General features: G+C 47.6%; 1 pseudogene; it reads left to right on the top strand.

The window, feature by feature from the left end:
* Nucleotides 1-15,222, top strand: part of LOC136639140 (zinc finger protein 208-like) — a 46,440-nt pseudogene extending 31,218 nt beyond the window's left edge.

Genomic DNA, 15,222 nt, shown 5'->3' with positions numbered 1-15,222 from the left:
ATTTCTCTATTCCCATGCTGAAAATATTTTCTTTTTTTCCAGGAAGCAGCAGAAAAGATAATGAGGATCAGGGGCAGCCCCACCGGGTGTCTTCAGAAACTGTCATGCATGATGTCCAAGAAGTGACCTTCAGAGAACAAGGCAGAACAGAGAAGAAGGAGCAAAGATGGACAGGGAAATGGAGAAATCAATGGGAAGATTTTCAGGGTGGAAATGTCTTCCTGGTAGAAAGAGAAAAAGAAAACAGAGAGAGTGAGGAACAAGGCTCTCAAGGTGCAAAAACTATGAGGAGTAAATCTAAATTGAGAAGGCATCAAAGAAACTACACAGGGGTGAAGAAGTATAAATGCTTGGAGTGTGGAAAGTGCTTCAGTAAAAGTGCAACCCTGACTGTGCATCAAAGAACCCACACAGTGGAGAAAAGCTATAAATGCTTGGTGTGTGGAAAGAGCTTCAGTCTGAAAACAGACTTGACTTTTCATCAAAGAACCCACACAGGAGAGAAGCTATATAAATGCTTGGAGTGTGGAAAGCACTTTAGTTGGAATGAAAGCCTGACATGGCATCATAGAACCCACAAAGGGAAGAAACACTATAAATGCTTGGATTGTGAAAAGAGCTTCACAGTTCGTAGATCACTAACTGGACATCAAAGTACACACACAGGGAAGAATCCATTTAAATGCTTGGAGTGTGGGAAGAGCTTCAGTTGGAGCTCACAACTGCCTGTGCATCGTAGAATCCACACAGGGGAGAAACCACATCAGTGCTTGGAGTGTGGAAAGAGCTTCAGTAGGAGATCAGACCTGACTGTGCATCAAAGATCGCACACAGGGGAGAATCCATATAAATGCTTGGAATGTGGAAAGAGCTTCAGTCGGAGATCACGCCTGACTGTGCATCAAAGAACCCACACAGGGGAGAAACCCTATAAATGCTTGGAATGTGGAAAGAGCTTCAGTCGGAGATCACACCTGGCTGAGCATCAAAGAACCCACACAGGGGAGAAAGCCTATAAATGCTTGGAGTGTGGAAAGAGCTTCAAAGACCATAGAACACTAACTGGTCATCAAAGAACCCACACAGGGGAGAAACCCTATCAATGCTGGGAGTGTGGAAAGTGCTTCAGTCAGAGGTCAAGCCTGACTGTACATGAAAGAACCCATACAGGGGAGAAACCCTATAAATGCTTGGAGTGTGGAAAGAGCTTCAGTCAGAGATCACACCTGGCTGTGCATCAAGGAACCCACAGAAGAGAGAAACCCTGTAAATGCTTAGAGTGTGGAAAGAGCTTCAGTATGCGCTCATACCTGGCAGTGCATCAAAGAATCCACACAGGGGAGAAACCATATAAATGTTTGGAGTGTGGAAAGAGCTTCAGTCAGAGCTCAAAACTGACTGTGCATCAAAGAACCCACACAGGGGAGAAACCCTATAAATGCTTGGAGTGTGGAATGAGCTTCAGTCGGAGATCATACCTGGCTGTGCATCAAGGAACCCACAGAGGAGAGAAATCCTTTAAATGCTTAGAGTGTGGAAAGAGCTTCAGTACGCGCTCATACCTGGCAGTGCATCAAAGAACCCACACAGGCGAGAAACCCTATAAATGTTCCAAGTGTGAAAAGAGCTTCACTGACCGTCGAACACTAACTGGACATCAAAGAACCCATACAGGGGAGAAACCCTATAAATGCTTGCATTGTGGAAAGAGCTTCACTCAGAGCTCAAACCTGACTGTGCATCAAAGAACCCACACAGGGGAGAAACCCTATAAATGCTTGGAGTGTGGAAAGAGCTTCAGTCATAACTCAACCCTGACTGTGCATCAAAGAACCCACACAGGGGAGAAACCCTAGAAATGCACCAAATGGGGAAAGCACTTCAGTCGGAGAACCTGATATTGAATCAAAGAACCCACACGCAATCGAGAGTATAAACTGATGATTTTATGATTTTATATATGTGTAAAGGGATGTTGGTTTTAATTTTGTGTATTTTGTTGTGTTGATTTTTGACTAGCTGGTCGGATGACCGTTAATAAAGTATCTGATCTGAACCCACACGGGGTGAAGCCATAGAATTTAGGACTGGGGTGAGAGCTTTCACTATAGAGGACTAGTTCCCAAACTTTACCACCTAAAAAATTATCACTTTGCCAGCTATTGAAGCTTCTGTGGCTTTAATGGTGATTGGGCATCAGTGCTGCCCCCAGAAGCAGTTTTTTAACCCTTGATGCACATACCCTAATCTGCCCTGTCAGCTTCATGAACCACCAGAAATTGGGTCATGACCCACTGGTGGGCCACAAGTTCACAGTTTGAGAACCACTGCAGTAACCTATAAGACACAGCAAGTTAGCAAAGTAGGAACGGAACCACATCAGTGCTTTGAGTGAGAAAAGAACCTCCACTCAGTAGTTCTGGGTACCAAAATCATGAAACTTGGTTGTCGCTGTATTCAGCAGAAGATGTACACATGGGGCCTTGGTATCTGCAGGGGATACTTTCTGGGGTCCGTGGATCCTGAAATCTGCAGATGATGAAATCCTCAATTGGCCCTTTTAAGCCTTCCAAAGGGGACTGCAGCTGTGTCCCCTTTGGAGAACTTGGGTGGTGCCACATGTTGCTCCAGGCAGGCCCTTGGGACCTGCGTTGAGCCAGATCCAGACTCCACGGATATCGAGGCCCCAGCTGTATGTCAATATTGAGTAGAAATGAGGGAGGAGGGGCAAGCAGCAAGTGAGCAGACGTGTTTTTAGGGGCTCCTGAAAACAATTTCTTCCCAAAATCTGTGGGCCTGAGAGGATCTGAGGATCACTGTCAGGAGAGACGTGACCATCCAGATGGTGTAAGGAACCAGGGAGAACAAAGCCCAACCGGTGGGGGGGCCTTTGTCTAAGGAGAAACCCAGCTGTCCAATGGCAGTAATTGGGGAAGCTGCGGCGAAGCTGGAATTAAGCTGCGGGCCCCGTGTGGAGATACCCTATCTTCCCTATCTTTAAAAAGGGAAAGAGGGGGGACCCGGGAAACTAGGCCGGTCAGCCTAACATCCATACCGGGTAAGATGGTGGAATGCCTCATCAAAGATAGGATCTCAAAACACATAGACGAACAGGCCTTGCTGAGGGAGAGTCAGCATGGCTTCTGAAAGGGTAAGTCTTGCCTCACAAACCTTACAGAATTCTTTGAAAAAGTCAACAGGCATGTGGATGCGGGAGAACCTGTGGACAATATATATCTGGACTTTCAGAAGGCGTTTGACACGGTCCCTCACCAAAGGGAAAAAACTCCACAGTCAGGGAATTAGAGGACAGGTCCTCTCATGGATTGAGAAGTGGTTGGAGGCCAGGAAGCAGAGAGTGGGTGTCAATGGGCAATTTTCACAATGGAGAGAGGTGAAAAGCGGTGTCCCAAGGATCTGTCCTGGGACCGGTGCTTTTCAACCTCTTCATAAATGACCTGGAGACAGGGTTGAGCAGTGAGGTGGCTAAGTTTGCAGACGACACCAAACTTTTCCGAGTGGTGAAGACCAGAAGTGATTGTGAGGAGCTCCAGAAGGATCTCTCCAGACTGGCAGAATGGGTAGCAAAATGGCAGATGCGCTTCAATGTCGGTAGGTGTAAAGTCATGCACATTGGGGCAAAAAATCAAAACTTTAGATATAGGCTGATGGGTTCTGAGCTATCTGTGACAGATCTGAAGAGAGATCTTGGGGGGGGGTGGACAGGTCGATGAAAGTGTCGACCCAATGTGTGGCGGCAGTGAAGAAGGCCAATTCTACGCTTGGGATCATTAGGAAGGGTATTGAGAACAAAACGGCTAATATTATAATGCCGTTGTACAAATCTATGGTAAGGCCACACCTGGAGTATTGTGTCCAGTTCTGGTCGCCGCATCTCAAAAAAGACATAGTGGAAATGGAAAAGGTGCAAAAGAGAGAGCCGAAGATGATTACGGGGCTGGGGCACCTTCCTTATGAGGAAAGGCTACGGCGTTTGGGCCTCTTCAGCCTAGAAAAGAGACGCTTGAGGGGGGACATGATTGAGACATACAAAATTATGCAGGGGATGGACAGAGTGGATAGGGAGATGCTCTTTACACTCTCACATAATACCAGAACCAGGGGACATCCACTAAAATTGAGTGTTGGGCGGGTTAGGACAGACAAAAGAAAATATTTCTTTACTCAGCATGTGGTTGGTCTGTGGAACTCCTTGCCACAGGATGTGGTGCTGGCGTCTAGCCTAGATGCCTTTAAAAGGGGATTGGACAAGTTTCTGGAGGAAAAATCCATTACGGGGTACAAGCCATGATGTGTATGCGCAACCTCCTGATTTTAGAAGTGGGTTATGTCAGAATGCCAGATGCAAGGGAGGGCACCAGGATGAGGTCTCTTGTTATCTGGTGTGCTCCCTGGGGCATTTGGTGGGCCACTGTGAGATACAGGAAGCTGGACTAGATGGGCCTATGGCCTGATCCAGTGGGGCTGTTCTTATGTTGTTATGTTCTTATGTTCTAAGTTTTATGTCATCATTTAACACAAGAACATGAGAAGAGCCCCGTTGGATCAGGCCATAGGCCCATCTAGTCCAGCTTCCTGTATCTCACAGTGACAGGACAGCTAGAGACTTGCATCCTGGTGCCCTCCCCTGCATCTGGCATTCTGAGGTAGCCTACTTCTAAAATCAGGAGGTTGCACATACCCATCACGGCTTGTATCCTGTGATGGAACTTTCTCTCCAGAAATTGAGGAAAGAAGAACAGCAGGAGAACAGACTTGACTAGAACTAGATTAAGATAAGAAGCACCCTGTGGAATCAGACCAAGAGTCCATCTCCTGCAGGAGTTGGCTCCTAACCATGGCCAGCTAGATGCTTCCAGCGGAAGGGAAGGCAACAGTCTTTACTTGCTCTGTGCTTATTCACTGACACCTTGACAGCTCTGAAGTGTTTTTGTCACTGCAGGTCCAGCTGCAAGGAAAGCTTCCCCTGGAGGCCTTCTGCCTGTCACGCAGCTATTGACAACCCCAGGAGATCAGTCAGAAAAGAGGGGGGGGGCCAGCTTCACCTGGAGCCTTGCTCCTTTGAGCCAAGTTCCAAGGCTGGAGAGAGAAATCGGGGGGGGGGGGGAGAATTTCACAGGAAAGAGTCTTTCTCATTCTCCCCACTCTAGAAACTTTCTGTTCCCTTAACCCTTTTCCGGTTCAGTTAGGAAAGCAAGCAGATCTGACTCTGAGAGGGGCAGAGGGGGGAAGAAGAGAGGGGAGCAGATGCTCTGATTCCTAGAGAAGGGCCAGAGTGTGAGATGGGAGGATGTTTAAAGAAAAAAGAAGTCAGTTTTTCTTCCTGTCCCACCTCCCTCCACTCTGTCCTTGGGAAGGGAAATGGCATGTCCCTCTCTCCCTCCCTTCCTTCCCGGCATTGGAGCAATGGAGCAGATTCTGAGATCTCAAGGAGAAGGTGAAGAGTCATTGGGGAGAAAATATATGAAGCGGAGGAGAGGGGAACATGCAAACAGCAGCGAGGCTGTTTCTGGATCCGTCCAAAGACCCATGGAGTCAGCAGCATTCCAACAGTGGCCACCAGGAAGCCCCAAAGCAGCATCTTTGTCCTCAGTGGTATACTGCTGCTGTCCATGGAGGCTCTACATTACTGGGCCAAGAGTTCATTTACTTCTCTTCTTCTATATTAGAATGTAAGAACTCTGACTGGATCAGACTCAAGGTTTGTCAAGTCCAGTCAGATGTCTGTGGGTGGCCCCCAAACAGGGCAGGGAGGCAGGTCCTCGGAGAGGGATTTTATCAGGGGGTAGAGAGCTTCTTTTCGGCCCCTTCGCAAAGGGGGAGGGGAGAGGATGAAACAGACTGCAGGAGGGTGGTGACAAGGGCGGGCAAGCCTTTCCCCAAGGCTGCAGAGAAGACCCCCTGAGCATCTCTGGCCAGATTACCAGGAGAGGCAGAGAGCTGAACCTGCCTCTCTCCCTTCTGCACCCCAAAACAATACACAGAGCTCGTCCTCCTTTGCACTGGGTCCAGGGGTGGCAACGCATCAGGTGCACCCAGAAGCCTCCTCCCTCCCCAAAGCCTGCAGCAAAGGTAGTGAGTGTCTTTGACAAAAGCAACAAAGAACTACACCTCCCAGCATGCTCTGGATCCAGGGGGAGGGCAGTGCTCAAGAATCCCTGGGACTCATGCTTCGCCTCTCTTGCCTCCTTGGAGGAGGTCTTCGCGAAGGCTGGCAAAGGAGAAGGACCTGGTTGCTTTGCTGCCCCCAAGCACAGGCAGGATCTTCCCTTTGCACTCTGCACTGGAGGAGAGTCTGTGGCTGCAGAGGTGGGTGGTCTGTGCGACACGCAGGAATAGTGCAGTGGGGAGGGGAGGCTCTTCCCTTGGGTGCATTCAGAGTACCTGGCATGTTGCACTGGGGAGGGGGGAGTGGCTCGCCTGTGTACCTCCCTGAGCTGGAGGAGGGAGGGAGAGGACGATCCCCTGTCCTGAGCACAGATTCTCTCTGGGGAAACTTCCTAGAAATGGCTGCACCAATGAACACAACCACAAAGATGGTTGCAGTTGGAGTGGGGGGTGTTTAATAGTGGGCAAGAAAGCCATTGATGGGCCACCTCTGGTTCTATCACACATTTTCCAACACAACACCTAATGCCAGAATTTCTTCAGAGGTTGGGGAAGAGAGGAGCCAAAATCCAGACCTCCCCTTGAGACTTTCACTCCAGAATGTCTCAGTCTTCTGCCTTCCAGGGTTTGGGACAGGACGTGATGCTGAGAAGACCTAGCCCTGACATGCCTTGTTCTTTCTGCTCCCACAGACTGCAGACTGGCAACCCGGATTCAGTGTGGATCAGCAATTCCTCTCTCGGACTTCCAAATGGGTACCGCAGATCCAGCTCAGGTATGGAGTTTTAGGAGCACATTGGTAGTTTTGTGGTGGGGAACCATGAGCAGGACAGTTGCAACACGTGTAAAAGTCTTTTGCCGCTTACAGACAATACAGCAAAAGGCCACTGTGAACATTTAAAATGTTGATTTATCAGATATCTCAATGGAAAAAATTAAGATTAAGTCATTTCTACCCAATGCTGCATCTGCACAACAAGGATCAAACAGGCACACCTGTGGGTTGGGCAGAAATGGGTTAAAGAAGAAAGGAAGTAGAAAAAAAAGGAGTTCTAGAAAGGCTATGGTAGTTTTTCAAACTGTGAGTCAGGACCCACTAGGCCAGTTTCAGGTGGGTCCCCATTCATTTCAATATTTTATTTTTAGTATATTAGACTTGATGCTCGCCTGGGATGTGACTGCATTTCGGGAAATGTGACAGACTTGTACTTTTAAGAAGCTACTATGTATATTCACTTTACAATGATAGTAAATGGGACTTACTGCTGGGTAATTGTGGGTAGGGTGCAACCTAGGAGTGCTAAAACTTTTCCCTGCTTGATGATGTCACTTCCGGTCATGACATCGTTTCCGGTGGGTCCTGACAGATTTGTGCTAAATGCATGAGAACCATTCTGGTCTACTGGTCCAAGCAGTATTGTCTTCAGCAGGTCTGTAGCCTTAACAGGAAGCTACACACCTCCTGCCCTAAAGTTTTCCATGACGAATTCACGTTCACCATCCAAGGCAGGAATACTCTGCTTCATGCATAGGAGGCTGAGATATGGAGTCAGCCCCTCAGTCTGCCTGTCCCAGGCTGCGTTCCCTGACTGGCAGCAACACCCCAAGAGTCCCAGGCAGGGCCTGGCTTGGCTGAAATCCTGGACACTAGTTGGAGATTTCACAGATTGACAGAACAATCCTAAATTGTGCCTGTAGCGGTCCCTGCACTGGCCAAAGGTGTTGTAAATGTGCCATATGGAAGATATGCAATACCATAAGAGTAGGCAGGTCTGGCCGGTGGGGGGGGGCTGGTACCCTGCTGGTGTTCTATCCAGGCCACTGGCAGAGGTACGTACACTGCAGAGCGGTGCAGCGGCTTTCGGAGGGTGGTGAAAGTTCCGGTGGTGGAAGGGGGTGTTTCTGGGCAGGGGCAGATTGGGGGTGGTTGAACTGGGCCTGGGAGGGGGGCAGGATCAGCAGATGTCTCCTCTGCCGTATCCTGACCTCTCCCCAGGGCGAGCCAGTGTTACACTAGGATGCTTGGATGTCTGCTAGCTATATAGCTGGTGGAGATTGAAGTAACCCCATAGGACTGGCTGGGATGTTATTTGTGGTAACAGGAAAAACTCCCCTCTAGCTGCCTCCTCACCTGTGCTGGCTGCTGCGCAGGTCTTGGTTGTGCCCGTGCAGGTGAGGACTGGGCTGCCCATCACTGAAGAATAAGGCCTCCCTCCTGGAAAGCCTCAACAGGATATTGATGAGAACTGTCCTCTCCTAGCAAATCATCTGAAATCTTCCCTCCTGACAGCAGCCATGTAGGCAGAAGAGCACACAAGATGCGAGTGACAAGAGCAAATGCCCAGCTTGTTCAGCTTGTTCCTTGTTCAGCTTTCCCCAAGTGTTTTTATCCATTCTGTGGAGACTAAACTGCTCAAAAAACTATCTGGATCCATGATTAGGAAAAGATTATACTTGATGCCTGAAAATACTTGCAGGCTTCTTCTGGTGAGGCAGGGAAGTGTGCATGTTTTGTCTGGGTTGGGAGCCACTCATTTCCTGCCTGTGCCAGAGATGCGGAGGAAGGTCTGGGGTCCTGGACACTGTCTGAGGGTGTTTTGTTCTTGCAGGGTCCGGTGATTTTCAAGGATGTGGCCGTGCATTTCACCGAGAAAGAGGCAGCTCTGCTGGACCCAGACCAAAGAGCCTTGTACAGGGAAGTCATGCTGGAGAATTACCGGAATGTGGCCTCTGTGGGTAAGTGGGCTCCTTTCTTCATGTGGCCAAATAGCCTTTTTCATTTTCAGGAAGACTTTTTCACTGCCTCTGAAACAGGAAGTGGCGTCCTACGGCCCATGAGCTGCATCTGGTCTGCTAAACAACACCACCCATCCCTGTGAGGCCCCAAAGCCAGTGGAAGGCTCCAGCCCCAAAGACCGTGCTGTGCCTCCCTCCCCTTTTCTTCCTTGATATATGGCAGCTACAAGGCAGGGGGGAGTCGATATCATGATCATGGGGTGAAAGCCTTCCACTAAGCACAGGGTGAACCCATTCAGCACATAACTGGGACACTGATGGCACTTCTGCTGCCAAGCTCATGGGGGGGAGAGCACCTCCTCCTGAAAACTCCTACATTCATCTCTCTGTGATTCAGGCCCTGTGATTCTGAGGTTTGTTCAGAACACAATATGAGAAGTTTACAGCTTGCTATGCTTGACGGAGTGCGCTACTCATGAATCATGAGGCTCTGCACCACCGAGATCAAACTTAACTGGGACTCCCAGCATCAGCTCTCATGCAACAAGGCAAGATTCCAAAATGCTCTGAGAAGGAGCAGAGGGAGGTGAGCCCAGCAGCCTGGAGCAGCAGCATGAAACAGGTTGAGCCAGCTTGGCTTGCAAAGCGCCCACAAAGTGTGGAACACGAGACGGAATCAGGGTCAAGTGCCCACTGCTTGGGGGGTGCAGCACTCACAGAGCCAAGCCAGATGGATCAGCCTCCTGCATGAACTTGAGCTGAACTGAACTGCATCCCTAAACTGGTGGAGCAGGATTCGGTGCACGTCTATTCAGAAGTAAATCCCACTGTATCCTGTGGGAAGGAAAAGGAGTGCAGCCTGCAGGCCTAAACTGGACTGTGTACATGACTGTGGTCATGCGGGGGAGAGGAAGAAGGGAAATCATTTTCCAGAGAGGAGGTTTAAGGGCTGGTCATTGTTAATGCTGTGACCTGTTCTTGCCCCACATTTTAAGAGGGACATTGAGAAGCTGGAGCAGGGATGTACACCCTCCATTTGGATTCCTCGGAAATGGCTGAGTTTTATCTGCCACACAGTTGTGTGTCTTTCTTGTCTTTCCTACTTGTGGCGCAATGTATAGCTAAACTGCCAGGCGTTCTCCTTCACTTACCATCCATAATTTAAAATGTGTGTCTAATTCAAATTAGAAGCTGTGCTTTGTAATAATAAAATTTGCAGTATTTATTACTTAAGTAAAACAAACATTCAGAGTTAGTTGGGTTTTTTATTCTTCCCTCCATTTATTAGATATAGGGATGAACGCAGCTCACTCTCCACTCCCAGACGCGGCCTTTGGCCATGGTCCAGAAGAAGCTTGCCGAGCCCTGCTGTCAAAGAATGATTTCACTCCTTTGGTTTCTTCTCTGCCTTCACTGGGACAGCTCTGAGGGTTCATGGACCTTCAGCTGAACTTAATGTTCTCTTCTCCTTCCCAAGGGCGATTTCCAGCTGCCAAGCCTGACCTCATTGCCCAGCTGGAACGAGGGGAAGATCCGTGGGTGCCGGATGCTCAGGGACCGGATGAAGAGGCCTCTGCCTTTTGCTGGGGTAAGCGATCCAAACCCAAAATAATAATGCAGCTATCCCTTTAGCGAAATATTTCCACTTAATTTTTATGTCATCGTTTTAACATAAGAACTTCAGAAGAGTCCCGCCGGATCAGGCCATAGGCCCATCTAGTCCAGCTTCCTGTACCTCACAGTGACACGGGACAGCAAGAGACCTGCACCCTGGTGCCCTCCTCTGCATCTGGCATTCTGAGGTAGCCTAAAAGCAGGAGGTTGCACATACCCATCATGGCTTATAGCCTGTGATGGAATTTCCCACCTGAAATTTGTCCATTCCCCTTTTAAAGGAATCTAGGCCAGATGCCATCACCACATCATGTAGCAAGGAGTTCCACAGACTAATTACACATTAGGTAAAGAAATGTTTTTCTTTTGTCTGCCCTCACTCTCCTGACACTCAATATTAGTGGATGTTCCCTGTTTCTGAAGTTGTGTTAGAGGGAAAAGATCCTCTTTCTGTCCACCTTGTCCATCCCCTGCATAATTTTGTATGTCTCCATCATGTCCCCCCTCAGGTGCCTCTTTTCTAGACTGAAGAGCCCCAAACGCTGCAGCCTTTCGTCATAAGGCTTTTGGTTGCTCTCTTCTGCACCTTCCATTTCCACTATATTCTTTTTGAGATGCGTCAACCAGAACTGGACGAGATTGAAACTTTCTCCTTGCTGTGCTACTTAACATCCCCCCCCTTCTGTGGCAACACATTCAAAACTTTTCCTGGCCTGCCCCAGCTACAGTGGCACTGCCCACTCTAGCACTGGCTGGATTCCTACCAACTCATCCTGCTGGGGGTGGAGACCAGGCTAAGCTGCCTAATCTGTGTTCTTGTTGAGATGGAAGGTGGGCGCCAGACAAGGCAGCCCTTCTCCAGTGAGCCTTGGTGGACATTTTGCCTTCTCTGTCACCACAACTGCCGAAATTATTAGCTTTGACTCACAGAATTCAGGGCCACAAGATATGATGGTGGTTCAAAGCAGATCGCTTTAAAAGCAGTGGGAAAGTTCCTTGGGATCAGGTTGTATCCATTACTACTAGTCACAACAGCTGTGTGGAACCTCTAGGTTCAGGATTTCTTTTGAAATTAGAAGCAACAACAAGAGAGGACTGCTGGCCAAGACGATCTGCCTTGGTTCCCCTGAGCCCTCTTGTCTGGCCAAAGCTGGAAGCAGGAGGCTGGGCTCTGCAGACCTGTGGTTGTGTCCAGCAGGGCTCTTCTTTTCTATTTTTAAAGTGTTTTTGCAACTGCTTTTTCCTCTTAATAGATGCTCTTTAAAATTTGTATTGTGTTTTGATCTCTATGAGCTGCTTTGGAGATTCTTATTCAAAGATGGCCTATAAATATTTGTAATGTATAAATCATAAGGCTGCGGTGGGTTCTGGAAGCTTTACCACCCTGTTCAAAGCTTTACCTTCCTGCTTTGATTGATTGATTGATTGATTGATGGCCCTCACTTAGCTCCTGTGTTCCAATTTACTGGACCTTTAAATTATGTTCTAACTTAGATTAAGTTCTTAATTTGGTTAAGAGTAAGGTAAATTTAAATGAAGTAGAAAAGCTTCCTTTCCTCTTTTTCCTCCTCTGTTTTGTTTACTTTCAAAGTGCCTCTGCCTTGAGCTCTTACTCTTCAGGAGACTCTGCTGCTCCTCAGAGTAGGCCTATGAAGACTTGGGATGTAACTCCCTTCAGAATCAGCTCCCTGTCTAAAGTCTGCCTTACTGCTTTTAATTAAGTAAGCACTTATGTATTACTTTTATTGTGCTCACCCAGCTCCTGTGTCCCAAATTACTGGACCTAGAAGTCCTTCCTCAGGTGAGATGAAGTCCTAACTTTAGGTAAAGCTTAGAAAACAGAGAGTACACTTCCCTTCTCTTACTCTTCCTCCTCCTGCTCTTCATCTCCTAAATGTAGAGAGCACTTTTGCCTTCTCCTTCTCTTCCTCCCTCTCCTTGTACAGATGCTTAACTTGCTCTGTCTTCCTTGGCACTTTGTTCCAGGAAGCAGTTCATTCCAGGAGGCCACCATTCCTGTCCTGCCTTTCTGGGAAATGGTCCGTTTATCTTAAATTCATGGCATTTGCAAAATAAACTACACTAGACCAGTCTAGTGGTTCTTAAACCTTTTCCCACTGGGACCCACATTGAAAGTGACACTCTATTCCCATTTGCCTTACCTTCAATAAGAGCTGAGGTACATGCACCTACCCACAAGTAAAGGTGAATGCATCACTCAGTTTCACTTTCCATAGGGCTCTAAACTTTTTCCATGTCAGCTTGGGGGGGGGGGAAGAACTTCTTTCTCAAGAGTGTGTTGGGGACTGTGTTCATATAACATTTTGGTAGCATTGCTTCCCTCTCAGCCTGCTCTTTAATGTTAACCAAGGTAGGTTTGCATACTCTTGATTAAACATGTACATGCTGCTCTGTTTCCGTAGGGCTCAGTACATTTTCCTTGTCAGCTATCAGCTTGTCAGTTACTAAAAATGACAAGCTGACAAACTCATCAAAAATCATATTGTGGCCCATAGTTTGGGAACCAGTGCACTAGAACAATAAAAACTCATCAGTGAATCAGTAAACAAAAATACTGATCTAACCAAGGACTGGGCAGAGGTTGGCAAGATTCTGCTTTGCTTGCCACGAAAACCCTGAATTCCACAAGCAGAACGAATTACAAATAGTGGCTGGATATATACACAGAATGCCTCTGAGGACAAGGACTTAGACATGCCATTTCTCTATTCCCTTGCTGAAAATATTTTCTTTTTTTCCAGGAAGCAGCAGAAAAGATAATGAGGATCAGGGGCAGCCCCACCGGGTGTCTTCAGAAACTGTCATGCATGTTGTCCAAAAAGTGACCTTCAGAGAACAAGGCAGAACAGAGAAGAAGGAGCAAAGATGGACAGGGAAATGGAGAAATCAATGGGAAGATTTTCAGGGTGGAAATGTCTTCCTGGTAGAAAGAGAAAAAGAAAACAGAGAGAGCGAGGAACAAGGCTCTCAAGGTGCAAAAACTATGAGGAGTAAATCTAAATTGAGAAGGCATCAAAGAAACTACACAGGGGTGAAGAAGTATAAATGCTTGGAGTGTGGAAAGTGCTTCAGTAAAAGTGCAACCCTGACTGTGCATCAAAGAACCCACACAGTGGAGAAAAGCTATAAATGCTTGGTGTGTGGAAAGAGCTTCAGTCTGAAAACAGACTTGACTTTTCATCAAAGAACCCACACAGGAGAGAAGCTATATAAATGCTTGGAGTGTGGAAAGCACTTTAGTTGGAATGAAAGCCTGACATGGCATCATAGAACCCACAAAGGGAAGAAACACTATAAATGCTTGGATTGTGAAAAGAGCTTCACAGTTCGTAGATCACTAACTGGACATCAAAGTACACACACAGGGAAGAATCCATTTAAATGCTTGGAGTGTGGGAAGAGCTTCAGTTGGAGCTCACAACTGCCTGTGCATCGTAGAATCCACACAGGGGAGAAACCACATCAGTGCTTGGAGTGTGGAAAGAGCTTCAGTAGGAGATCAGACCTGACTGTGCATCAAAGATCGCACACAGGGGAGAATCCATATAAATGCTTGGAATGTGGAAAGAGCTTCAGTCGGAGATCACGCCTGACTGTGCATCAAAGAACCCACACAGGGGAGAAACCCTATAAATGCTTGGAATGTGGAAAGAGCTTCAGTCGGAGATCACACCTGGCTGAGCATCAAAGAACCCACACAGGGGAGAAAGCCTATAAATGCTTGGAGTGTGGAAAGAGCTTCAAAGACCATAGAACACTAACTGGTCATCAAAGAACCCACACAGGGGAGAAACCCTATCAATGCTGGGAGTGTGGAAAGTGCTTCAGTCAGAGGTCAAGCCTGACTGTACATGAAAGAACCCATACAGGGGAGAAACCCTATAAATGCTTGGAGTGTGGAAAGAGCTTCAGTCAGAGATCACACCTGGCTGTGCATCAAGGAACCCACAGAAGAGAGAAACCCTGTAAATGCTTAGAGTGTGGAAAGAGCTTCAGTATGCGCTCATACCTGGCAGTGCATCAAAGAATCCACACAGGGGAGAAACCATATAAATGTTTGGAGTGTGGAAAGAGCTTCAGTCAGAGCTCAAAACTGACTGTGCATCAAAGAACCCACACAGGGGAGAAACCCTATAAATGCTTGGAGTGTGGAATGAGCTTCAGTCGGAGATCATACCTGGCTGTGCATCAAGGAACCCACAGAGGAGAGAAATCCTTTAAATGCTTAGAGTGTGGAAAGAGCTTCAGTACGCGCTCATACCTGGCAGTGCATCAAAGAACCCACACAGGCGAGAAACCCTATAAATGCTCCAAGTGTGAAAAGAGCTTCACTGACCGTCGAACACTAACTGGACATCAAAGAACCCATACAGGGGAGAAACCCTATAAATGCTTGCAGTGTGGAAAGAGCTTCACTCAGAGCTCAAACCTGACTGTGCATCAAAGAACCCACACAGGGGAGAAACCCTATAAATGCTTGGAGTGTGGAAAGAGCTTCAGTCATAACTCAACCCTGACTGTGCATCAAAGAACCCACACAGGGGAGAAACCCTAGAAATGCACCAAATGGGGAAAGCACTTCAGTCGGAGAACCTGATATTGAATCAAAGAACCCACACGCAATCGAGAGTATAAACTGATGATTTTATGATTTTATATATGTGTAAAGGGATGTTGGTTTTAATTTTGTGTATTTTGTTGTGTTGATTTGTGACTAGCTGG

This window comes from Tiliqua scincoides, chromosome 2 (genome assembly GCF_035046505.1).
Source record: "Tiliqua scincoides isolate rTilSci1 chromosome 2, rTilSci1.hap2, whole genome shotgun sequence".
NCBI classification, from domain to species: domain Eukaryota; kingdom Metazoa; phylum Chordata; class Lepidosauria; order Squamata; family Scincidae; genus Tiliqua; species Tiliqua scincoides.
This window is presented reverse-complemented; position numbering and strand designations above follow the sequence as displayed.